The 27,634-nt window shown below is 42.6% G+C and overlaps 1 protein-coding gene across 4 annotated transcripts in view; it reads right to left on the bottom strand.

Annotated features, from left to right (window-relative positions):
* Positions 1–27,634, bottom strand: part of LOC141140472 (interferon-induced, double-stranded RNA-activated protein kinase-like) — a 391,078-nt gene that overhangs the window by 157,277 nt on the left and 206,167 nt on the right. The gene's annotated exons all lie outside the window — the stretch shown is intronic.

The following is a 27,634-nucleotide window of genomic DNA, read 5'->3' as shown; positions in this document are numbered from 1 at the left end:
TTTTGAAAAAAAAAATTACTTTTGAAAAAAATGTTCAGCTCTTTCAGCGAATGATGGAACTTTTTTACTACTATTTATACTTTTTAAAATATTAAGCTTTTTAACACTTTTCACAGTTACTCAAGCCACTCCACCCCACCCAGTTACTCCGCCCACTCCAGTTGTAGAGGCAAGAACACTTTCACAATTTCCCCAGAAATTGTACCTTTTCTAGTTAAGTGTTCTTGCATAGTAAGACCACTTACTGTTATCTCACATATATATTATTCTTATTATTATAGCCAAATTTACCACCCTAACTCCTCCCACAGTTTTTACACTACATAGACAAGTAATATACCGAAACGTGCGGATTGTTCCCGAATGGTGTGCTATTACTTTGTGGAACGTTTTGCCGAATGGTTCACGAAATATCGTCGTTTTTGCGGCGAAATTGGTCCCATAGGAATGAATGGGGAAACTAGAGTGGGAGATGACAAAAGCTGGAAAATCAGAACATGATTTCTAAACTGCCGCCACTCCCTCATTTTCAAGCCCACCTACACAAATCTTATATCAAAACGTTCAGCTATCCCTGCTGCCACTAAACATGTCCACGGCTAAGCCATAGTCCTGATAGTTTTCACAATATGACCATTTGTTTGCAACTCACGCCGTCCATTGACATTCATTGAAACTACACTCTAGCCCCCTCCAAATTTGAAGGGCAATTTCTAAACTGCGACTGTGCCTTCATTTTTAATATATTTTAGAGACATACTATACATCAAAATCTAGGTCTGGGTCTTGTGATTCTCACAATATAAAGATCTTCGCTGTAGGATGTATAGTTTTTAAAATACGGCCATTTGTTTAGAGGTCATTTTAGGAAATTTTAGCCATTAATCAGAGTGTACTGTTAGTGTTTGTTTTGTTGCCATGGTTACCAAAGCTTCTGTTATACACAGGGGGGGAGGTGGCTGGAGCATCTCAGCTGATTACAGAGCCCGGGGGAGGGGACAGACACACCATGTACTGATTTATAATAGAGGAATATGATGGGGCAGTTTTGATGGGGCAGTTTTGATGAAGTAGTATTTGGGAAGCATAAACAGGGCATGAGCGTTGCTAGGAAACAGTGGTTGTAAACACAAGATGCTGAGACACCCCAAATGCATGTGACTTTATCTGCTAGACTTGATAATGCTTGTAGACTCCTCCCACAGTTTTTACACTACAGAGACAAATAATATACCGAAACGAGCGGATTGTTCCCGATTGGTGTGTTATTACTTTGTGGAATGTTTTGCCGAATGGTCCACGAAATGACGTTTTTGCGGCGAAATTGGTCCCATAGGAATGAATGGCGAAATGTTCAAAACTAGAGTGGGAAGTGACAAAAGCTGACAACCCCATGATCAGCCAAAACATTATGACCACCCTATGATCAGCCAAAACATTATGACCGCCCCATGTAAAAAAAAAAAATATTTTTGAAAAAAAAAAAAATATTTTTGAAAAAAAAAAAAAAATTTTTGAAAAAAGTAAAAAAATTATTTTTGAAAAAAAAAATCATTTTTGAAAAAAAAAAAAATATATATTTTTGAAAAAAAAATTTTTGAAAAAAAAAAATTATTTTTGAAAAAAAAAAATATTTTTGAAAAAAAAATTTCTTTTAAAAAAAAAATTATTTTTGAAAAAAATATATATTTGAAAAAAAAAATATTTTTGAAAAAAAAAAATTATTTTTGAAAAAAAAATTACTTTAAAAAAAATAATAATTTCGAAAAAAAAAATATTTTTGAAATAAAAAAATTACTTTTGAAAAAAAAAATCATTTTTGAAGAAAAAAAAAATCATTTTTGATTAAAAAAAAATCATTTTTGAAAAAAAAAATTACTTTTGAAAAAAATGTTCAGCTCTTTCAGCGAATGATGGAACTTTTTTACTACTATTTACACTTTTTAAAATATTAAGCTTTTTAACACTTTTCACAGTTACTCAAGCCACTCCACCCCACCCAGTTACTCCGCCCACTCCAGTTGTAGAGGCAAGAACACTTTTCACAATTTCCCCAGAAATTGTACCTTTTCTAGTTCTTATTATTATTATAGCCAAATTTACCACCCTAACTCCTCCCACAGTTTTTACACTACATAGACAAGTAATATACCGAAACGTGCGGATTGTTCCCGAATGGTGTGCTATTATTTTGTGGAACGTTTCGCCAAATGGTTCACGAAATATCGTCGTTTTTGCGGCGAAATTGGTCCCATAGGAATGAATGGGGAAACTAGAGTGGGAGGTGACAAAAGCTGAAAAATCAGAACATGATTTCTAAACTGCCGCCACTCCCTCATTTTCAAGCCCACCTACACAAATCTTATATCAAAACGTTCAGCTATCCCTGCTGCCACTAAACATGTCCACGGCTAAGCCATAGTCCTGATAGTTTTCACAATATGACCATTTGTTTGCAACTCACGCCGTCCATTGACATTCATTGAAACTATACTCTAGCCCCTTCAAATTTGAAGGGCAATTTCTAAACTGCGACCCTGCCTTCAATTTTAATATTTCAGAGACATACTATGTATCAAAATCTAGGTCTGGGACTTGTGATTCTCACAATATAAAGATCTTCGCTGTAGGATGTATAGTTTTTAAAATACGGACATTTGAATTACTGCATAGTTGTTAAATCTATCATTATCCTGTCTATTGTGTATTGAGCAGTATTTGTGAAGCATAAACAGGGCATGAGCGTTGCTAGGAAACAGTGGTTGTAAACACAAGATGCTGAGACACCCCAAATGCATGTGACTTCATCTGCTAGACTTCATAATGCTTGTAGACTCCTCCTACAGTTTTTACACTACAGAGACAAGTAATATACCGAAACGTGCGGATTGTTCCCGATTGATGTGCTATTACTTTGTGGAACGTTTCGCCGAATGGTCCACGAAATATCATCCTTTTTGCGGCGAAATTGGTCCCATAGGAATGAATGGTGAAATGTTCAATGTCATTTAATTGGTGTGCTATTACCTTGTGGAACTTTGTGAAAAGCTGAAAAATACCAGTGTGAATCCGGCCTCAATGTCATTTAATTGGTGTGCTATTACTTTGTGGAACGTTTCGCCGAATGGTTCAGGAAATATCGTCGTTTTTGCGATGAAATTGGTCCCATAGGAATGAATGGCGAAATGTTCAAAACTAGAGTGGGAGGTGACAAAAGCTGACAACCCCATGATCAGCCAAAACATTATGACCACCCCATGATCAGCCAAAACATTATGACCGCCCCATGAAAAAAAAAAATATTTTGTGGAACGTTTCACCGAATGGTTCACAAAATATCGTTTTTGCGGCGAAATTGGTCCCATAGGAATGAATGGTGAAATGTTCAAAACTAGAGTGGGAGGTGACAAAAGCTGACATTATGACCCCCCCCATGATCGGCCAAAACATGACCACCCCATCAAAAAAAAAAAAAAATCATTTAAAAAAAATAAATAAAAAAAAAATCATTTTTGAAAAAAAAAAATATATTTTTGAAAAAAAAAATCATTTAAAAAATCTTTAAAAAAATCATTTTTGAAAAAACAAAATAATTTAAAAAAAAAAAAACATTTTTGAAAAAAAAAATCACAAAGCTCTGAGGGGAATTATAGCTCCTCTCACACAGCTCTAAGGACAATTATAGCATTATAGCTCCTCCCACACAGCTTGGAGGGAAGTTATAGCTCCTCCAATACAGCTTTGAGGGGAATTATAGCTCCTCCCACACAGCTCAGAGGGGAATTATAGCATTATAGCTTAGCATTATAGCTCCTCCCACACAACTCTGAGGGGAATTATAGTTTCTCCCACACCGCTGTGAGGGGAATTATAGCTCCTCCCACACAGCTCTGAGGGGAATTATAGCTTCTCTCACACAGCTCTAAGGACAATTATAGCATTATAGCTCCTCCCACACAGCTTGGAGGGAAGTTATAGCTCCTCCCACACAACTCTGAGGGGAATTATATTTTCTCCCACACCGCTGTGAGGTGAATTATAGCTCCTCCCACACAACTCTGAGGAGAATTATAGCTCTTCGAACAAAGCTCTGAGGGGAATTATAGCTCCTTCCACAAATATCATCATGCCATCTAAAGGAAAGAGATCTAAAGCTGCAAAGATACGCTGGACTAAACTGGATCCGGAGCCCCACAGCAGCATAGTGGATATGGAGGTTTGTGACAGTGAATGTGCCCAGGAGGTACATAGTGAACCTGTGGTGTCATTTTCATGTTCAACTCAGTGTCAAGTTCAAGAGCACAGTGACAGTGTGATGGGCACTTCTGAAAACCATGGCATGCAAGAACCATGTGTACCAAGTGAGATTTCTGTGCAGGCATCATTTCATCAGGGTCATCATGGCTATGGAAGGTTAAGGAACAAACAGTGTACATGCATGGCTCTGACATTTTTGGCATACCACAGTGAGCTTGATGTGAGAAAGGGTGATCTTGATCAAATACTGAAGAAGGGCAACAGCTTGTATGGCTCAACAATAAAACAGCTAAAACAAAGAAATGTCTATCAGCATCAGCACTTGACAATGGAAGAAGTGCCCCTCAGACTCAACACTGACAAATATGAGTATAATGTTGTTAAATCTCCAGTGTTATCGGGATGTATGAGAGCCACGGTAGACGGTGACAACCAAGGTCGGTTTGTTGACCTCTCCACAAGACTTCAGTGCCTTAATGCAGATGTTACACATGCACTTTTTATAGTAGTGCCATATTGCATTGCATTGTTCAGAGACAAGTCTGGGAGATATGGACTGTTTGATTCTTATAGTCGAAATAAGGATGGACTTCCTACCACTGGAAAAGGAAAAGCTGTTATGATCACTTTTACACATTTGAGTGATATGGGGGCAAGGATTTATAAGTTGTATGAATTGCTCCTTACAGACACCAGAGGCCCTATTGATGGACTGCAGTATGACTTCATGCCAGTCTCATTTCATCGTGCAAGACGTCTGTCAGATGGTTTGCTGTCCCCACTGGTGCAACCTGACAAACCACATAATGCAAAGCATGTGGACAACAAAGTGACACAGATGACCAAAGATGCAACACACACTGGATTCCCAGCCAGCAAGCATTCTCCACGGTCACTTGATGCAAAATCCTCACAGGGCATATGGAAGGACAGTAAGGCATTTTCCAAATTAAATGCACAGAGACAACAAAAACTGAAGACAAGACACAGAAATGAAAGAAGGCGTGATTCCAAGGCTACAAAGATGTCTGTCACCAATAAGAAAAGGACATACATCACCAGCCGATACAGAGCAGATGCTGATTTTAAGTTGAAGCAGAAGCAATATATCATTCGCAAATATGCAACAGATGCCAATTTCAACTTGAAGCAGAAGCAATACATCACCAGAAAATATGCGACAAATGCAGATTTCAACTTGAAGCAGAAGCAATACATCACCAGAAAATATGCGACAAATGCAGATTTCAACTTGAAGCAGAAGCAATACATCACCAGAAAATATGCGACAAATGCAGATTTCAACTTGAAGCAGAAGCAGTACATCACCAGAAAATATGCGACAAATGCAGATTTCAACTTGAAGCAGAAGCAGTACACCACCAGAAAATATGCGACAAATGCAGATTACAACTTGAAGAAGAAGCAATACATCACCAGAAAATATGCCACAAATGTCGATTTCAACTTGAAGCAGAAGCAATACATCACCAGAAAATATCATAATGATCCTGCTTTCAGAAAACGTCACTTGCAACATTGAATAAGTTACATGAAAATGAAGCGTCAAACTCAAGCAGATTTTCGCATAACCCATAAGATGCAATGTGCCTTCAAAATAAGAATGAAATACAGACGATGGACTCGTGTCATGCGGGAATGCAGTCAACCAGTGGACAACAGCCTAATGCAGACAGCTATATCCACTTTCCATGAATGCATTAAAGCTGGGCCAACATTTGTGTGCACGATGTGTCATCGCACCCTTTTCCCTAACCAAGTGAAACATTGCATTCACAGCAATTACAAGAAGAATCTACACATTGTTGCTGCCTGTTTGACAGGGAAATATGTCCATGTGTGCAACAATCACTGTCAAGGACCTGAACAATGCACCGTACCAGATGAAAGGACCAAAGAATGGATTTGTCACAACTGTGATTCACATTTAAAAGCAGGACACAAATCATCCATCGCTGTAGCTAACATGGAGCTGGCGCCCATTCCCCCAGAGCTCTGCGATTTGAATGTGCTGGAAAGACAACTTTTGGCCAAAATACTGCCATTTGCCAAGATCATCACACTTCCCAAAGGTCGACAGGCAGCTATACATGGCGCTGTAGTGTGTGTGCCATCCGAGGTGGAAACCACGGTCAATACTCTACCAAGATCGCACAAGCACATCCCAGTTACACAGAGTGAAGCTGAAAAGACGTCTGACTTACAAAGGCCACCAGCTGTTTCATTATGTCAACATGGGAAATGTAGTAGCAGGTCTGTCAAAACTCACTGACACACACCCCGACTACAGTGACATTTCAATTAGAGTGGATGAGACAATCGCTGATGATGATGATGATGATGATGATAATGATGATGGGATGGAACTCGACAGTTGTGACGAAACTGAAATGATGGTGATACTTGAACGCATCGAAAATTGTGATCCATCAGAGGTACAGTCTGCATGTTTACTGGCTGCTTCTGAGCAACAGGAAGGCCATGACCAACAACCTCCCAATGCAGAGGATGAGAAGGATGCACTAAGACCTGGAACTGGCCTAGACAGTTGTTTGCAGCCATCTGACCTTGGAGAGGAAGCACTGACACACGGTGATGGAATATTCAGCATTGCACCTGCACAAGGAAACACACCTGTCAGCTTCTTTAAAGTTCCTAGGCTTGAGGCAATGGCTTTCCCTGTTCAGTTCCCTACTGGACAGAATACATTGGACCAGGCAAGACAAGTCAAACTGTCCCCGAGCATGTATTTCAATGCAAGGCTTTTTTGTGTTGATACTCGTTTTGCAAGAGACACAAGCTACCTCTTCTTTGCGCAGCTTGTCACAGAAACACACATGGCCAAAAGCAGCATGTCCATCCAGTTAAGGAAAGGAAAACCCAATACCAGGGATGGACGGAAAATATCCAAAAGCTGCTACAGGACAAGTGTGAGGTTGAGAGGTTGGTGCGAAACCGAGATGCCACAAGGTTCATGCAACCACTGAGAGGGAGTCCAGCTTACTGGGATAAAAATCTGATCTGCTAGCCATGGTCAGACAATTGGGTAAGCCAACATTTTTTCTTACCTTCTCTGCTGCAGAATTCAGATGGCCAGAGGTAATAACGGCAATAAAGGCACAAAAAGGTCAAAAGGTGGATTTTGCGGGGCTAGACTGGGCTGAAAAGTGTGACATTCTTCGAGGCAACCCAGTGACCACCATGCGCATGTTTGACAAACGGGTTGATGCTCTGATGCGAGAGCTGCTGTTGGGTCCTGCACAGCTAATTGGTGAAGTTATCGATTACTTTTACCGGGTTGAATTTCAGGCGAGAGGGAGCCCTCATATACATTGTCTCTGTTGGGTAGCAGGAGCTCCTATATTTGGACAAGACAGTGATGACAAGGTGTGTGCCTTTATAGATCATAACATCTCATGCCAGCTGCCTGATGAAGCCAAACAGGCATTACTTCACAGATTTGTAACAGAACTTCAAATGCACTGCAGGTCTCATTCAAAATCATGCAAGAAAGGTAACAGAGTATGCAGATTTGGATTTCCAAAGCCACCTATTAGAAAAACGAGGATAACTTACCCGATGCCAGAAGAACAAGGAGATTGTGCAATGAAACCACAAGCAGCCAAAAACAAACTGAAACCAGTCTGGGATTTGCTTAATAACCCAAAAGTGCAGCTTGAAGACATGTCACAGCTACTGGCACAGTGTGATATGACTTTGAATCAGTACAGCTCGTACATTCAGGCATTGACCTCCTCAAGCGTGATTCTAATGAAGCGTGATGTCAAGGACTGCTGGGTGAACAACTACAATCCACATTTGCTGACGGCCTGGAACGCCAACATGGACATCCAGTACATTCTTGATGAGTATGGTTGCATCATGTACATGTTGTCCTACATATCCAAGCCAGAACGGGAGCTGAGTGACTATCTCAAAGCAATAGTCAAAGAAATGAGCCCAGAAACAGCGACAGAACGAGAAGAAATGAAAGAGGTTCTTCAGGCTTATTCAAAACACAGAGAGGTCAGCGCCCAGGAGTCTGTGGCCCGTACGTGCAGCCTGAAAATGAAGTTTTGCTCACGTGAGGTTGTTTTTCTGCCAACTGGTGACAACGCACTGAAAATGAGTCTCCCGCTCAGTGCATTGCAGAACAAACCTGCCGATTCTCTTAATGTGTGGATGACGAGTTTTGTCGACAAATACAGAGCCAGACCCGAAACACCAGAGTTTGAGTCCATGAGTCTGGCAGACTTTGCATCCCATTACAGGGTTGTCTATGGCAAGCAGAAGAAATATGGCAAGCAAAAGGAAGACAGCAAGCGTGTCAGCCTATTGAATGAAATGGGAATGATTCAAAAACGCACGAGAGGGAAGCCTGCAATCATCAGGTACGCACGCTTCTCAGAGAAGAAGGACCCCGAAAACTACTACGGCAGACTGCTTAAATTCTACCTCCCCCACCGAGTCATCACTGAAAACTGTAAGGTTCCCAACACACCAGGATTTTTACAAAGGCGCCTGTGTGAGCTTACCAGGGGAAGAAGCAATCCGAGCAGTGTCTGCAATTGTTACCAGCAACCAAAAGAAGTTCGAACAACACAACAAAATTGTGGAACAAGTCTTGGATGACTTTGTAAAAAACGGCCCTGTTGAAGATGCTTGGAACACCTTTGCCCCAGAAGCTGAGTTGGATAGGTTGGAATGCATAGAGGAACGCAAAGAAGGGGAGCCACTTCATGAGAATGAACAAGATGATGTTCCGGAGTATACACGTCACAAACAGGTGGAATTGCGCTTACTGTGAAGGCCCCACAAATGTGCCCTGATTTCCTTCGGAAAATGTACAGAAACCTTAACCGGACACAAGCTCAGACATTCTACTCAGTTTGTGACTGGTGCACTAACCGTGTGCGTGGCCTAAATCCTGACCCATTCTATTACTTTGTCACTGGTGGTGCAGGGACAGGCAAATCACACCTGATAAAGTGCATCTATGCTGAGGCGACAAAGATACTCTGTAAACTTACCAGACTACGTGAGGAAGCAGACATATCCATGCCCAGCGTTTTACTAACTGCATTTACAGGAACAGCAGCTTTCAACATTTCAGGCAACGCTTTGCATTCTCTGCTGAAGTTGCCAAGAAGCTTGAAGCCACCCTACCAAGGACTTGGAAATCTAATAGATGAAGTGAGGGCACAGCTGTCAAATGCGGAGATCATTGTTATTGACGAGGTGTCAATGATTTCAAAGCCCCTGTTTGCCTACATCAACTGGAGTTTACAGCAAATCAAAGGCAGTAAGAAACCTTTTGGTGGTATGTCAGCACTAGCAGTAGGAGACTTTTACCAGGTCCCCCCGCTGGGAAAAAGTAAGCCACTCTGCGTGTTTGAGAAAAATACCAATGACCTCTGGAAAGACAATTTTCAGATGATCACGCTGACAGAGATCATGCGACAGAAGGATGACATTTCATTTGCTGAACTTTTGAATAGAATCAGAGTCAAGCAGAAGACTGTCACCTTAAGCAATGATGACAAAGCTCTGCTTGCTCAGGCTTTTACAGATCCCACCCACTGCCCTAATGACGTGCTACACATATTTGCCACCAACAAAGAGGTTCACAAACATAATGCTGCAACTGTGTCTGTTCTCCATTCAAACGTCACCAACATAGATGCCGACGATTACAGAAAAGACCCTAAGACAGGAGTGATGCTGAAGCAACACCAACCTTTCAAACGACACAAAGACAATCTGATTGACACACTGCAAGCAGCTGAAGGTGCCCGTATCATGATCACAAGAAACATTGATGTAGAAGACGGGCTTGTTAACGGGACATTTGGCAAGATTGCAAGAATAATCATCCAGACTGAGAATGGTACTACTACGGTAAACAAGCTTGGGCTTATGCTGGACAATCCAAATGCAGGACAGAGATACCGTAACAAGTCGTCTTGTGATGCTGACAACTTGGTGTACATAGAAAGGGTAGAGGAAAACCTGAGACAGAAAGGAGTTGTTCGCAGGCAGTTCCCCTGAAGTTGGCTTTTGCATGTACGATTCATAAGTGTCAGGGGATGTCGATACAGTCAGCAGTGGTCTCATTGAAACGGGTCTTCCAACCGGGAATGGCCTATGTTGCTCTGAGTAGAACGACTACACTGCAAGGACTGTACATAACCGACTTTGATGAGAAGAAGATCTTTGCTGATCCTGAAATCACAGCCTCCCTGGATTCAATGAAGAATGCATCACTGGAAAGTGTTATGCCCCTCTTAAAGTTTCTACAGACAACAGACAAACAGCAAACATTAACAATTATCCATCACAACACGGAAGGATTACCAGCTCACATTGAAGATATCAAATCTCACCATGAGTTGACACTTGGAGATGTTTTATGTTTCACTGAAACTCATCTCTCAGGCTCTTCTGTTGCTGAAAGTCTCCAGCTGGAGGGCTACAACCTGTTCAAACGCAACAGACACCTCTCGTATACGAACCTTCCTGACATTGCAAGTAAAAGTGGTGGAGGTGTCGCCTTGTATGTCAGAAACCATTTCAAGGCCTTTGAAAAGCAGTATCATCACAATGTGACTGACTTGGAGTTCTTGGTTGTCAAACTGGAGTCCCCTGTACAAGCTTTGATCGCTGTTGTTTACAGGCCACCGGATTACAGTATTGGCCAATTCCTTACTAACCTGCTGGGCCTCTTGGAATCTTTGGAAATAATGGATTGCCAACCTATAATACTCTGTGGAGATTTCAATGAAGATTTTCTGTGCAGAGAAAAGAAGCCAATATCTGACCTTCTTCACTCAAGAGGATATACCCAACTGGTCTGGGCAGCCACCACAGAAAAAAACACACTGTTGGATCACATTTACATCTCCAGGGTGCAGCACTGTCTCCAGTCAGGAGTACTGCACAGTTATTACAGCTATCATGATCCTGTGTATTGTGTTTTGAACAGTGGTTGTGAACACACTTAGAGCCTGCATAAACAGGGCATGAGTGATGCCAGGAAACAGTGGTTGTGAGACAGTGGTCATCAAACAGATAATAAAGTGGCAATGAGGGTCAGTTTATGTTATGTGAGTTTTATGTCAGTTTTAGTTATGTGGGACCATTTACAATTAGCTAAAAATCATTCTCTATATTTCATGTTCGGTGTACTTGTTAGACACTGAACTCACTTACTCCCCCCCATCCATCACAGACATCTGTCCTCATCACACTCACCCTCTCCTTCCTGTGCTATAGCCTGCTTGCTGATTAGTAAGACAGATAAAGAAACAGCATGGAGCAAAACTGCAGAGAAACTGAAAATTTGTAAGGGTTTAAAGTATATGCTTTAATGAATTGCCTTGTATCCAAAAAGTTCAAAAGGTTGACTGTTCAAAATGTTAATACAATGTATAACGGAAATATACCGCCAGTTCGCTTGTGATGCAATATATTGAAATTATATGTACACTGTGTAAACTGTTTTTGACACACTTGATTTTGGGACGCGAGTCCGTCAGGTGCTATGCTTTGGCTGGGGCGGAATAAATCCTGGTAACCCTTAAGTCTGTGTCCGACAAAGTCATTTACCGATATTTCTACCTTCTACATCATTAGCACTTGTGCACTTTTTAAATTTGATCAATCAATTGGTTAGTGTAATGTTTACTATCTTTACTCACTACAAACACTCCACACAGTTACTCTGCCCAGCTGCCCAGTTCAACCTTTCCACAGTTACTCCAACCACACAACAGTTACTCCAGCCACTCCCCCCAGTTACTCCGCCCACTCCAGATGTAGAGGCAAGAACACTTATCACAATTTCCCCAGAAATTGTAGCTTTTCTAGTTCTTATTATAGCCAAATTTACCACTCTAACTCCTCCCACAGTTTTTACACTACATAGACAAGTAATATACCGAAACGTGCGGATTGTTCCCGAATGGTGTGCTATTACTTTGTGGAACGTTTCGCTGAATGGTTCACGAAATATCGTTGTTTTTGCGGCAAAATTAGTCCCATAGGAATGAATGGTGAAATGTTCAATGTCATTTAATTGGTGTGCTATTACCTTGTGGAAATTTGTGAAAAGCTGAAAAATACCAGTGTGAATCTGGAATCAATGTCATTTAATTGGTGTGTTATTACTTTGTGGAATGTTTCACCGAAAGGTTCACGAAATATCGTTGTTTTTGCGGCGAAATTGGTCCCAAAGGAATGAATGGCGAATTGTTCAAAACTAGAGTGGGAGGTGACAAAAGCTGACAACCCCATGATCATACCACCCTAACGCCTCCCACAGCTTTTAAACTACATAGACAGTAATATACCGAAGGTGTGGATTGTTCCCGATTGGTGTGCTATTACTTTGTGGAACGTTTTGCCGAATGGTTCACGAAATATTGTCGTTTTTGCGGCGAAATTGGTCCCATAGGAATGAATGGCGAAATGTTCAAAACTAGAGTGGGAGGTGACAAAAGCAACAACCCCATGATCAGCCAAAACATTATGACCACCCCATGATCAGCCAAAACATTATGACCGCCCCATGAAAAAAAAAAATACTTTTGAAAAAAAATATATATATTTTTGAAAAAAAAAAATATATTTTTGAAAAACAAAAAAAATATATTTTTGAAAAAAAAAAAAATTCATTTATTCATTTTTGAAAAAAAAAAAAATTCATTTTTGAAAAAAAAATAAATCATTTTTGAAAAAATGCTCAGCTCTTTCAGCCAATGATGGGACTTTGTCAACTTTTTTACTACTATTTATACTTTTTAAAATATTAAGCTTTTTAACACTTTTCACAGTAACTCCAGCCACTCCAACCACACAACAGTTACTCAAGCCACTCCACCCAGTTACTCAGCCCACTCCAGTTGTACAGGCAAGAACACTTTTCACAATTTCCCCAGAAATTGTAGCTTTTCTAGTTGTGTATGTAAAGCATTTTTGTAGAGTAAAAGCACATTTATACACTGCGGAGGTCTGAGCTTCCTCGCTTATACCGCAAAGTAACCTTACTAGATAGACCAAAGCAAAACATAACTCTATCCAAAACTAAAAAAAAAAAAAGTTTTGCCTTTAGTTATACTTTAAAGTTACATGAACATTGCTGTGGTTAGTTTCAGACAGAGTAGGGAAAAGGTTTATACCCGTTGTCTAGTAAAAAAAAAAAAAAAATGTACTAAAGTTTTGAATTTGAGAGATGACATCACTAAGGAAGCAAGTTGAATCCTTATGGGCAGAGCTGCAAAGGGATGAAACTAAGGGGAAAGTAATACTGGGAAGTAGGCCCCCTAACCAGACCTCCTATTAGAATTTGGATTAGCGGCAAGGATGGGAAGTGTCATCATAATGGGGATTTTAATTATCCAGACAGACTGGGTGGAAGGAGCCACGCAATCATCTAAGGTTTGCCAATTCCAAAATGTCTTGCATAACAATTTCATGGGTCAGATGGTAAACGCACCAACTAAAAACAAAGCGTTACTAGACCTACTGATTACCAACAGTACAGACCGGATCATGGATGTGGAAATACGGCCCAATTTAGGAAACAGCGATCACAGGTCAATTAGTTTCAGTATAAATCACACAAATAGGAAACATAAGGGGAATACAAATTGGGATAAAATCTTAGGAACAAAGAACACCGAGGAGAAATGGGTATGCTTTAAAAGCATATTAAATAAGGGCATTAGCCAGTGCATCCCAATGGGAAATAAATTTAAAAGAGCTAATGAAAGTCCTGGGTGGCTTAACGCCAATGTAAAAATGCATATAAAGGCAAAGGAGAAGGCCTTCAAAAAATACAAGGCTGAGGGATCATCATCAGCATTTCAACTTTACAAAGAATGCAACAAGAAAGGTAAGGGTGCAATCAGGGCGGCTAAGATAGAACACGAAAGGCACATAGCGGAGGAGAGTAAGAAAAATCCCAAGAAATTCTTTAACCACTTGCCGACTGCTGCACGCCGATATACGTCGGCACAATGGCAATGGTGGGCAAATGGGCATACCTGTACGTCCCCTTTAATTGGCGGGGCCAGTGGGCGCATGCGCCTGCCATGTACAGCGTGACCGCGGACTTGATGTCCGCCAGTGTCCCGTGATCGTATCACGGAGCCGCAGAATGGGAAGATGCCTATGTAAACAAGGCATTTCCCCATTCTGCCTAGTGACATGACAGGGGACATCACGGGAGCCGTGATCGCTGTCATGTCAGTGGTAGCCCTTCCCCCCACAGTTAGAACCACTCCCTAGGACACACTTAACTTAACCCCTAGTGTTTAACCCCTTCCATGCCAGTGTCATGTACACAGTAATCAGTGCATTTTTATAGCACTAATCTCTGTATAAATGAAATTGGTCCCAAAATAGTGTCAAAAGTGTCTGATGTGTACACCATAATGTCGCAGTCATGATGAAAATCGCAGATCGCTGCCATTACTAATAAAAAAAAAATAATAAAATTCCATAAAACTATCCCCTTTTTTTGTAGACGCTATAACTTTTGCGCAAACCAATCAATATACGCTTATTGTGATTTTTTTTACCAAAAATATGCAGAATATACATTGGCCTAAACTGAGGAAAAAAATAGTTTTTTTTTTAATATATTTTTGGGGGATATTTATTATAGCAAAAAGTTAAAAATATTGCTTTTTTTTCAAAATTGTCACTATTTCTTTGTTTATAGAGCAAAAAATAAAAACCGCAGAGGTGATGAAATACCACCAAAAGAAAGCTTTATTTGTGGGAAAAAAGGACGTCAATTTTGTTTTGGTGCAACGTCGCACGGCCACGCAATTGTCAGCTAAAGCGACGCAGTGCTGAATCGCAGAAAGTGCTCTGGTCAGGAAGGGGGTAAAATCTTCCGGGGCTGAAGCGGTTAAGTACATAAATAGTAAGAAAGGCAGGTCAGATCACATTGGTCCCATAAAGAATGATGAAGGGAATCTGGTTACTAAGGATGGAGAGATGGCGAAGGTATTGAATTTACTCTTCTCAGTCTTCACGAGGGAATCGGGGGCTTCAGTAACCAAAACTGCAATGTTTATCCTCATGACACATCACAGGAAGCACCCTCATGGCTAACAGAGAATTAGGAATAGACCTGAAAAACGTAACATTAATAGGTCACCGGGACCAGATGGCTTGCACCCAAGGGTCCTTAAGGAACTCAGTCAAGTAATTGCCAGACCATTGTTGCTAATTTTTACTGACAGTCTACTGACTGGAATGGTACCGGCTGATTGGAGAAAAGCCAATGTAGCACCAATATTTAAAAAAGGGCCAAGATACATACCTGGGAATTACAGACCAGTTAGCCTAACATCAATTGTATACAAGCTCTTGGAGAGGATGATAAGGGACTATATACAAGATTTTAGTAATGGCAACGGTATCATTAGCAGTAATCAGCATGGAATCATGAAGAATTGTTCTTGCCAAACCAATCTATTAACCTTTCTATGAGGTAGTGAACTGCCATCTAGATAATGGAAGGCCTGTAGACGTGGTGTATCTGGATTTTGCAAAAGCATTTGATACACTTCCCCATAAACGTTTACTGTACCAAGTAAGGTCAGTTGGCATGGACCATAGGGTGAGTACATGGATTGAAAACTGGCTACAGGGGCATGATCAGAGGGTTACAGCATACCTGTAGCATCCTTTTCTTGGAGTACATCATGGGACACAGAGCCTTAAGTAATTACTTAATGGGTTATAGGCTACCTTCAGGTGTTGACACTGGTAAACCCAAAAGGAGGTTTACTCCCCTATATAACCCCTTCCATATATCCTTCCTATATAACTCCTTCCAGGAGCCCATCAGTTTTTGTAGCAAAGCAATATACTTGTATCCCGAAAGAGGGGTGGGACCTCTGTGTCCCATGATGTACTCCAAGAAAAGGATTTTACAGTAAGCTGTTATAAAAATCCTATTTTCTTTATTGTACATCATGGGACACAGAGCCTTAAGTAATTACTTAATGGGATGTCCCATAGCAATGCCACATGAGGGGTGGGAGAAAACAACCCGCAGGGTACACCCAGACTTGAGGATCTATACTGCTGCTTGCAGCACACTGCGCCCGAAGGCGATATCCTCATACTTCCTTACATCCACCTGATAAACTTTTGTGAATGTATGCACTGAAGACCAAGTTGCGGCCTTACAGATTAGAGCCACTAACCGACCTGGTAGAATGTGCCTTAACTTGAAACGGGGGAATCTTACCCTTTAAATCATAAGTTTGAATTATCACTTGCCGAATCGACTCAGCAACAGTGGATTTCCACGCTGCCTGTCCTTTCTTAGGACCCTCCGGAAGAATAAATAAAACATCAGTCTTACGAATCTGAGCAGTTTTCTTTAAATAGATTTTCACTGCTCTCACCACATCAAGACAATGTAGTGACTTTTCTTCCCTGGAACATGGTTTTGGAAAAAACAATGGCAGGACAAAATCTTGGTTCAGGTAAAAACCTGAAATTACTTTTGGCAAAAAGCCTGGACGAGGGAGTAACACCACTCTGTCCTCATGAAAAATCAAATATGGCTCTTTACAAGAAAGAGCAGCCAATCGTGAAACCCTCCTTGCTAAGGAGATAGCAACCAAAAATACCAACTTCCTTGTCAGAAGGACTAGGGGAATATGTTGTCTTGGTTCAAATGGCTGTTTAAGTCCCAAGGGTTCAAGGGAGGTTTGACGGGCGGATTAAGCCGCATCACCCCTTGTATAAAGCCCCGGACTAAGAATGAGTAGCAAGTGGTCTTTGAAATAAGACCGATAAAGCTGAGACTTGGCCATTAATAGTACTTAAGGCCAATTTCATTTCTACCCCTAATTGTAGAAAGGCAAGAATTCTGCCTATGATATATCTCCAAGGGTGCCAACCCTTGGATTCACACAGGAAACATAAGCCTTCCAGACTCTATAATATATAGTTCTGGAAGCTGGCTTCCTAGCATTAATCAGGGTAGAGATAACTGACCCGGAAAGCCCACGTTTCTTTAGAATGTGGGTTTTAATAGCCAAGCCGTTAAATTTAGAGACCGTAAGGAAGGATGGAATATCGGTCCCTGAGAGAGCAGATCTGGCCATAGTGGGAGTGACCATGGGCCCTCCACTGCCATCTTTCCGATTTCTGCGTACCATGACCTTCTGGGCCATGCTGGTGCCACCAGAATTATCGGCTTTCTTTCCAGCTTGATCCTGCAAAGTCATCGAGGCAGCAACTGAATAGGGGGAAATGCATAGATCAGTGAGAACTGATCCCATGGGGTCACTAACGCATCCGTTCCGCATGCGACAGGATCCCTTGTTCTAGCCACAAAAAGCTGACCAACTTAGTGTTGAACCTGGATGCTAGAAGATCCATGCCCGGAGTCCCCCATCTTTGACAAACAGCCCGAAATATGTTGGGGTGAAGAGACCATTCCCCTGGGAATAACTGCTGGTGACTCAAGTAGTTCGCCTGTCAATTCTCTACTCCTGGAATGAAGATTGCAGAAACGCATGGAACATTCCTTTCTGCCCAAGTTAGAATATGGTTCACCTCTCTCTGAGCTGAGAGACTTTTGGTGCCCCCTTGGTGATTGATATAGGCCACAGCTGTGGCAGTGTCGGATTGAATCCTGACAGGACAATCCCGTAACCTGAAAGTCCAGGCCTTTAGAGTCAGATGTACTGCCCAAATCCCTAGGATATTGATGGGCAAGATTCTTTCGGTTCTTGACCACTGTTCCTGGACAGTTGTCTTTTCTAGTACTGCTCCCCAGCCTGGGAGGCTGGCATCCGTTGTTACCATTTTCCAGATGACTAGTCTAAAGGATTTTCCTTTCAGTAGATTCTGGGTTAATAACCACCAAGTGAGGCTTTGGGCCAATCTTGGGGACAGCCGCATTGGCAAGTCTAAAGCTTGAATTGTTTTGTTCCAAGCAGACAGGATACTGTTTTGCAACAGTCTTGAATGGAACTGGGCATAGAGAACTGCTTCGAATTAAGCTACCATGGTTCCTAGCAACCTCATGCAGAGGCGAACGGAGGGATTGACATTTGACCTGACCCTCCGCACCAGCTCTCCTATGGAGTTGATTTTTGCTTGAGGCAAGAACACCCTGGGCTGTGTCTATGATCAGACCCAAGTACTCCAGCCTTCTTAGCGGTATCAAGGAAGATTTCTCTAGGTTGAGAATCCAACCCAAACTTTTCGGATAGTTTGTTGCAGTGCGTACGCTTTTCTCCAAACGAGTCACTGATTGATCTATAAGTAATACATCGTCTAGGTACGCTACGATTGTTATGCCCTGTGCCCTTAACCTGGCAAGAGGTGGGGCCAGCACTTTGGTGAACACCTGAGGTGCTGTGGCTAGCCCGAAGGGCAGGGCCACAAATTGGAAATGCTGCTGTTCTAACTTGAACTGCAGAAACTTTTGATGAGCAGGTAATATAGGGACATGCATCCCTGATGTTGATTGACGCCAGAAGTTCTCTTCCTAAAAGGATAGAAACTACCGACCTAATTGTCTCCACAATCAGGATCCAGGATCCAGGAGCCACAGGGCCATGAAGGGCTTGGAGCCCTAGTAAGAGGAGCAAGAGGCATGAAAAAAAAAAAAACAGTCTCCAGTGTGCAAAGAAAGAAGGCCTGAAATTTCCAAAGCAATTCCACCCCATCTTGACCCGTGCGGTTCATGAAGAAGTCATTCAAGATAGTACCAAGGAGAAATCCTCCTGGAAGGTAGGTCCACCGGGGCGCATTTCAAAGTCTTGGCAGCAGCACAGCATTTGATCTGAAGCACCACCGCAGGGATGGAGAGCTTGGAAGGAGAGGAGCAGCATCTAAGGATGCATCACATACATACTTTAGGCCCTGCACCAACTGGTCCGCCAGATGCACATACGCACAATGCAAACCACACAATGGTAAACCTAGGGCAGGCAACCAATTTTGCCCTGCGTGCCGCAGGGTGCTTACAGGAGAGAGATGCCACACTAGCAGCATGGTTGCATTATGCAACCTAGAAATGGAAGGCTTCACCAGAGGGGGTGCAATCCGCCACTTCCGCAAAAGGGTAACGTAGTGCAAAGCGCTGCAAAAACCACAAATAAGGCCGCTTGGACGTTCCCAGACACAAGTTCAGCCAAGTATGCTGGATTCATGTGCACCAAAAGGGATGACCACCGTACTGTGAAACCCTAAGGCATCCTCCCCTGTCAACGTACTCATTAAACGCAGACAGGGACTACATTGACGTAAAATGGAGAGACAACCCAATGCCCATGTTTGCCATGCTGAACCACAGAACAGATGCAACCTACGTTGGGTGTGACGCCACAGACTATGTCCGCCCACCCAAACACGGTTATGCCAACCAATGTAACAATGGGAGGGTAGCATCAAGCCATGGATCTGACATGGAGCCCTCTGCAGGGCGACTAAGGGAACCCCTGCACACCTGGCATATCTGGGGAGGTGCCCACAGGAGTAGCCTGTACTGTGCAGAGTCACTGCAGCACTCTGTGATGGGGGGGAATCCTTTAAAACCATTTACAGGAACCCTGTTCTCCACCTTAGGTGCTGTCCAGAGCAGCAGTCCAGCCACAGGTAGACCGCCTGCATGCAGTGGATGGGATGGGGATTCTCTCCCCATATACAACAGACTCGCCATTAGAGGGGGCGGAAGGTGAATGCAAAATGGCACACTCACTCCTACAGGGACCGCCCCTCAGCATCGCCCACTGGGGAAAGCAGCCGCTCGCATTGGCCTGCGGTTAGGGCGAATGACCACGACCAAAATGGCGCCCGGTCCCAGAGGCCGCAATACCTGCGGCTTAAACTTAAAGTAGTGAGGAGCCCAACCGTGGTGTTACATGAACAGTTACAGCCCTCGGTTGGGGGGGGGGCGAGGTCAACAGTACAAAGGCACACGCAGTCCAACAAGGTGGGGGGGGCAAGAGGAACACCAATTCACCCCAGTAGGTATAGGGGGAGAGAAATAGACCTGGAGGGAAGGAGGAGAACCCGAAGGGACCGACCCACCCTGGGTAGTACCCACGACCACTCGTGGGAGGGGCATCTACCGATCCACTGAGGTTACAGGTAAAACTCCCGAGACAGATCCTCCTTGCCACCAAAGTGGGGGGCTGCCGGCCAGGGTAACACTGACACGGACTCCAGTCATATGTGTCCCCGCAAGACCGCCCCGGTCATGGATGGAGCATGTCGTGGCCTACCTAGCGTGTAGCTAATGCATGGGCTCGCTGGCCAGACTGGGGAGACCACTGGATCTATATCCAGCCCGTAGCCCAGTTCGGCTGTTGATTGAAGGTCTCCGCAGGAAAAAAAAAAAAAAAAAAAAAAACAGGAAAAAGGAGAAAAAAAAAAAAAAAAAGACTATGGAACCAAAAGGTCCCAGCAGGGAGCTAGGTCACTACTACTGAACACTAGAACAAAAGAATAGATTGCCTATAACAGAGAGAGGTTTTATGCCAGCTAGGACTGTCCATAGGCAGTGCTGAGTTCTTTTCTGCTGTGTCCTACAGGTGGAGATATAACTCAATGGTCAAGATTCTGAAGAGAGCTGTGTCCATCAATGAACGAAAGAGAAATCAAATTTTGTATCTTAGTGCAAACTTCTGCGAAAATCAGTGCTCAAGCAAGCAATCAAATTTTTAGGGGGCGTTCTGTACACCATATGTGTACAGAACGCCTCCAGGTAGCCATAATGCATTGCATTTTTACAGAAAATTACAGTGGTGCAGATTGAAAAGGAACGGTAGTTTTTAATAACATTCAATTACAGTATGATTTGAGTCGCAGCTGTATAATTTTATATATATATATATATATATATATATATATATACATATACACACACACACACATACATACACACACATACATATACATACACACACACACACACATAGTATCTCACAAAAGTGAGTACACCCCTCACATTTTTGTAAATATTTTATATCTTTTCATGTGACAACACTGAAGAAATAACACTTTGCTACAATGTAAAGTAGTGAGTGTGCAGCTTGTATAATGCCCTGTACACACGGTCAGATTTTCCGATGGAAAATGTGCGATTGGACCTTGTGGTCGGAAATTCCGACCGTGTATAGGCTCCATCGGACAGTTTTGATCGGAATTTCCGACACACAAAGTTTGAGAGCAGGATCTAAAATTTTCCGACAACAAAGTCCGATGTCAGAAATTCCGATCGTGTGTACACAAAATTCAGATGCACAAAGTGCCACGCATGCTCAGAATCAGCAGAAAAGCCGCACTGGCTATTGAACTTCATTTTTCTCGGCTCGTCGTACGTGTTGTACGTCACCGCGTTCTTGACGTTCGGAATTTCCAACCAACTTTGTGTGACCGTGTGTATGCAAGACAAGTTTGAGCCAACATCCGAAAAAAAAAAAACGATGGATTTTGTGGTCGGAATGTCTGATCGTGTGTATAGGGCATTACCGTGTATATTTGCTGTCCCCTCAAAATAACAACACACAGCAATTAATGTCTAAACCGCTGGCAACAAAAATAGTAAAGGGAAGGGGGAGAAATTGCGCTCGGTGTTCAATTTAAAAACTGAAAAAACGTGAAGTGAGTCCTGCAGCTAAAACACAATAACCCCAATACAAGGGCACACAAAATGAACAATAGATAAAATAGTGTAGCGCTGGACTAAAAATACGCATATAATGATATATGCGAGTGGACGGGGCCCATAAATGTGTAAATAAAGTGACTAGTAGATAAAGACCATATAACATTTAGTCTAAAATAATCAAGTGCATGTATAGTGACACTAGAAATTAATCAAGTGCACCTGCATATATTTAAAAAACAAAAAGTGATATGAGAGTGAGTGTAAAAATGCACCATACTACAGGGGAAGTGTGTATCGTTCCTTTACCTATCAGCCTGTTGATTTCTCTAAAACCTGCTGTATGGGAACCCTTCTTTTCCCAGATTGACTTCTCAATGCCCAATTAGGGCTCCTCCGTACTATGTTGATCTACTACTATTATACCTCCATCCTTTGCTAGGAGGTGTTTTATCCACTTTGAGCAAATAATCATTGATTCTATTTAAGTCCTAGCTGCACCCCGTTTGGAAGCCCCTCTTGGCTTGCCATAAAAGATACCTGGAGAACACCTGGAGATTATTGGTGAGGATATCATCTGGACTCACATATTTCTACTGAGCCTGTTTTGACCCCCCTGAATAAGGGTGGTCGCAGGCTGTCCGGTAAGCCTCCAACTTTTATCCCTTGGTGGTGGGCAACAGCTGCGGTGGAACACTGAACCAGATTCTGTGTTGGAGTGTCACTACGCTTTGGGACCTGTTCTTTATATTTTTTTTGGGACTGTTTATTTATTTATTTTAATTTCCTTTTCATTTGCGATCACTAAGCATTAGGATTAATCAGCACTATTAGTGATTAGATGTTTTGTGTTGACATAATATATTTTTTATTCATTTTGCTGTCACATTGGTTCATTTTCATTCACCTGAAGTTTGCCATTTTTACACTCACTCTCATATCACTTTTTGTTTTTTAAATATATGCAGGTGCACTTGATTAATTTCTAGTGTCACTATACATGCACTTGATTATTTTAGACTAAATGTTATATGGTCTTTATCTACTAGTCACTTTATTTACACATTTATGGGCCCCGTCCACTCGCATATATCATTATATGCGTATTTTTAGTCCAGCGCTACACTAACAAAAATAGTACACCCCCAAATTGGGCCCAATTAGCCATTTTCCCTCACTGGTGTCATGTGACTCATTAGTGTTACAAGGTCTCAGGTGTGAATGGGCAGCAGGTGTGTTAAATTTGGTGTCATCGCTCTCACTCTCTCATACTGGTCACTGGAAGTTCAACATGGCACCTCATGGCAAAAAACTGAGGATCTGAAAAAAAGAATTGTTGCTCTACATAAAGATGTCCTAGGCTATAAGAAGATTGCCAAGACCCTGAAACTGAGATGCAGCCCGGTGGCCAAGACCATACAGCGGTTTAACAGGGCAGGTTCCACTCGCCACAGTCGGCCAAAGAAGTTGAGTGCACCTAATCAGCGTCATATCCAGAGGTTGTCTTTTGGAAAGAGACGTATGAGTGCTGCCAGCATTGCTGCAGAGGTTGAAGTGGTGGGGGGTCAGCCTGTCAGTGCTCAGACCATATGCCACACACTGCATCAATTTGGTCTTCATGGCTGTCGTCCCAGAAGAAATCCTTTTCTAAAGATGATGCACAATAAAGCCCGAAAACAGTTTGCTGAAGATAAGCAGACTAAGGACATGGATTACTGGAACCATGTCCTATGGTCTGATGAGCCCAAGATAAACTTATTTGGTTCAGATGGTGACAAGCATGTGTGGCGGCAACCAGGTGAGGAGTACAAAGACAAGTGTGTCTTGCCTACAGTCAAGCATGGTGATGGAAGTGTCATGGTCTGGGGCTGCATGAGTGCTATCGGCACTGGGGAGCTACAGTTCATTGAGGGAACCATTAATGCCAACATCTACTGTGACATACTGAAGCAGAGCACGATCCCCTCCCTTCAGAGACTGGGCCGCAGGGCAGTATTCCAATATGATAACGACCCCAAACAAGCCTCCAAGACGACCACTGCCTTGCTAAAGAAACTCAGGGTAAAGGTGATGGACTGGCCAAGCATGTCTCCAGACCTAAACCCTATTGAGCAACTGTGGGGCATGCTCAAACGGAAGGTGGAGGAGCGCAAGGTCTCTTACATCTACCAGCTCTGTGATGTCGTCATGGAGGAGTGGAAGAGGACTCCAGTGGCAACCTGTGAAGCTCTAAGAAAAACAGAAATGGAAGGCCCACACACCTAGTGCATTACCAAAGAGAATTTATTAATAAAATTATTTTATATAAAAGTGGGTACTCAAAAAATGCAACTGACAAAAGGCCATAAAAACAATGCATGGACATGCACAGAACACGTTGTACAGCTAACGCGTTTCGGGGCATACCCCGTTCCTCAGAGCTAGGCTAGACCTGTGAAGCTCTGGTGAACTCCATGCCCAAGAGGTTTAAGACAGTGTTGGAAAATAATGGTGGCCATACGAAATATTGACACTTTGGGCTCAATTTGGACATTTTCACTTAGTGGTGTACTCACTTTTGTTGCCAGCGGTTTAGACATTAATGGTTGTGTGTTGAGTTATTTTGAGGGGACAGCAAATTTACACTGTTATACAAGCTGTACACTCACTACTTTACACTGTAGCAAAGTGTAATTTCTTCAGTGTAGTTTTTACAAAAATGTGAGGGGTGTACCCACTTTTGTGAGATAATGTGTAATATATATATAATGTGTAATATATATATATATATATATATATATATATATATATATATATATATATATATTAGTTTTTTTGCAGAAAAAATTCTCACAAAAGTGTAGATACCCTATAAGTGGGGACAGACTAAGGAGGTGCATGAACATAAAAGTCCCAAGTCTTAGACAGGGGTCGGCAATCTACGGCCGGAACCCAGTTCGCCATCGCTAACTGTCCGGCCTGACAGTGCACGTGATGAATGCACGTGCAACCAGCCCGTGGACATTTTAACCATGGTCGGCTTTCTTGGGATAACAACTGATGCGGCTAACAAGCTGCTCGGCTGTTATCCCAAGCAGCGGGAGGGGACGCCCACCCCCCCCCTCCTTCTGTGGCTCTCCTGTCCCAACGGGATGCCCAAGTGACCGCTGGCTGGCTGAAGACCCGAAAGAAGCCAGTATCGTCTTCGATCGGGTCTCGGATCTAGTAACCCAGAAGCGATGTCATGACATCACTTTCAGTTTACAGAAGATTTAAAGGCGCCAAATTTTAAAAGAATGCTTTTAAAGGAGTTGTAAACCCTCATAGTTTTTTTACCTTAATGCATTGTTTGCATTAACGTGAAAAACGTGTGCTGCAGCTGCTCCCCAGAACTCCCCTTTTTCTTGCCTGAACCCAATCATTCCAGCGACGAGCACAGCAGCTCCAGCCGCTGTCTCAGGTCCTCATTGGATAGATTGACAGCAGCGGGAACCATTGGCTCCCGCTGCTGTCAATCAAAACCAGTGACACGGGAGGCGGGGCCGGGGCCGAGTCCTGCTGTCTGTGTCAATGGACGTGGCAGCAGGACTCGGTAGCGAGCCTGCACGAGTGTCCCCATGGAAAGCAGTTCCCTGTGGGGGCACTCAAAGAGGAGGAGCCAGGAGCGCCGAGGGACCCCTGAAAAGGAGAGTTGGGGCTGCTCTGTGCAAAATCCTTGCACAGAGCAGGCAAGTATAACACGTTTGTGATTTTAAAAAAAACAACCTTTACAATCACTTTAAGTGCAAAGGAGGGATTCTGGGTCTTATGCTCTGTACACACGACCGGATTTGCCGTCGGAATAAACTCTGAAGGTTTTTCCGACAGCTTTCCAATGGAATTCCGCTCAAGCTGTCTTGCATACACACGATCACACCAAATTCCGACCGTCCAGAACGATGTGACGTACAACACGTACGATGGGACTAGAAAAAGGAAGTTCAATAGCCAGTGCGCCACCCTTTGGGCTCCTTCTAATCTCACGCTTTTCAGTGCGTGTAGTCAGTTCGCATCTCTTTTTCAGTGTGTTCTTGTCTGTTCGTTTCTGATTTTCAGCTCACTCTTCAAAGGCCTTGCTGTTCTTCAATGCAATCTGTTCGTTCGTTCTGACCAGCCGACTGTTTTGAAGCCATGTTGTGGGGACGTACTCGTCATAGAGGATGGAAGGCCCAGGTTGTTCCTCGTCAGCCTCTGCTGGGGTTAAGGGAAGGCTGCAGGGAAGGGTAGAAAGTGATTCCCTGCCATCAGTCTGGTCGTCCATCCACCCCCCCCCCCCCCCGACGCTGAAGAGGCCTATGGCTGCTATCTAGCCACTAGATTGCAGAAATTGGAGGTGGGCCAACGCCTCCTCTGTGAGGGAATTTTTGGTGAGGCCATTCAGAAGGGGTTTTTGGGGCCAGCTGATTGAGAACAGCCACGTATATGAGCTCGCCCATGCTCCTCCTGCCACAAGTCCACCACCAGAACCACAGCCTCCAAGGAAGGCTGCAGTGAAGAGAAGAAAGCGATGACCTGGCTTCAGTCTGGTCTGACAGAAGATGCAGGCTGGTGTAGCACCACATGTGTTTTTCTTCAAATAGGACAGTTTGTGAGTAGGCAGAAACATTTAAAAAATACAATGTCAAAATTAACAAGGGACACCAACCAGCCTTCTTGAGGTTAAAAAATACGAGATAGTAATGGGGTTGTGGTAACTTGACACACACAAAAAAATAAATAAATAAAAAATATGGAGATCACTAGAAAATAATTTTTCAATAATCCAAAAAAAAGGAGATCTTGATGAAATATAAAATAATAAAAAAAGATGACTATAAAAAATAATTCTAAACATTATTCGGGAGATCTGGCTTTAAAAAAAATAAAAGATTATTCGTGAGCTCACGAGAAATAATAAAGAAATAATCTGTGAGAACTCTGTGTGAATGTCAGTAGCAAAACAACTTCATTCTTCTAGCATTATAAAGCACAAAAGAATGCGCTGCATTAAAAGAACACAGAATTTGCAGCGTGAGGAATGTGCAATCTCCATTACGAACGCTAGTTTTACCAGACCGAGCGCTTCCGTCTCGTACTTGCTTCAGAGCATGCGTTGTTTTTGGTACGTCGGAACAGCATCTAGACGAGCGGTTTTACCGATAGTAATTAGTTCTGTCAGAAAAATTTAGAACATGTTTATCTAAGTCCGTCTGAATTTTCGACTGAAAAAGTCAGATGGGGCATACACACGATCGGAATATATGATGAAAAGCTCCCATCGGAAATTCTGCTCGTGTGTACGCGGCATTATAGACCCCAGATCTCTCCATAAAAAGTACCTGTCACTAGGGATGTTTACATTCCTTCTGACAGCAATAAAATTGATCAGAAATATTTTTTTTTAAGGGACAGTGCAAAAATAAATGAAATAAAATAAACAAATAAGAATAAAAAAATGTAAAGTGCCCCATCCCTCCATGTTTGCGTGTAGAAGCGAGAACGCATATGCAAGTCGTGACCGCAAATTTAAACAGTGTTCAAACCACACATGTGAGGTATCACAGCGATCGTTGGAGCGAGAGCAATAATTCTAGCAAAAGGACCTCCTCTAACTCTGAACTGGTAACATTTTTTAAAGTGTCGCCTATGGAGATTTAAGTACCATAGTTTGTCGCTATTCCATGAGTGTGTGCAATTTTAAAG

Source organism: Aquarana catesbeiana, linkage group LG04, assembly GCF_042186555.1.
Source record: "Aquarana catesbeiana isolate 2022-GZ linkage group LG04, ASM4218655v1, whole genome shotgun sequence".
Classification (NCBI taxonomy): domain Eukaryota; kingdom Metazoa; phylum Chordata; class Amphibia; order Anura; family Ranidae; genus Aquarana; species Aquarana catesbeiana.
The sequence above is the reverse complement of the archived record's forward strand: the minus strand, read 5'-3'. Positions and strand labels throughout refer to the sequence as shown.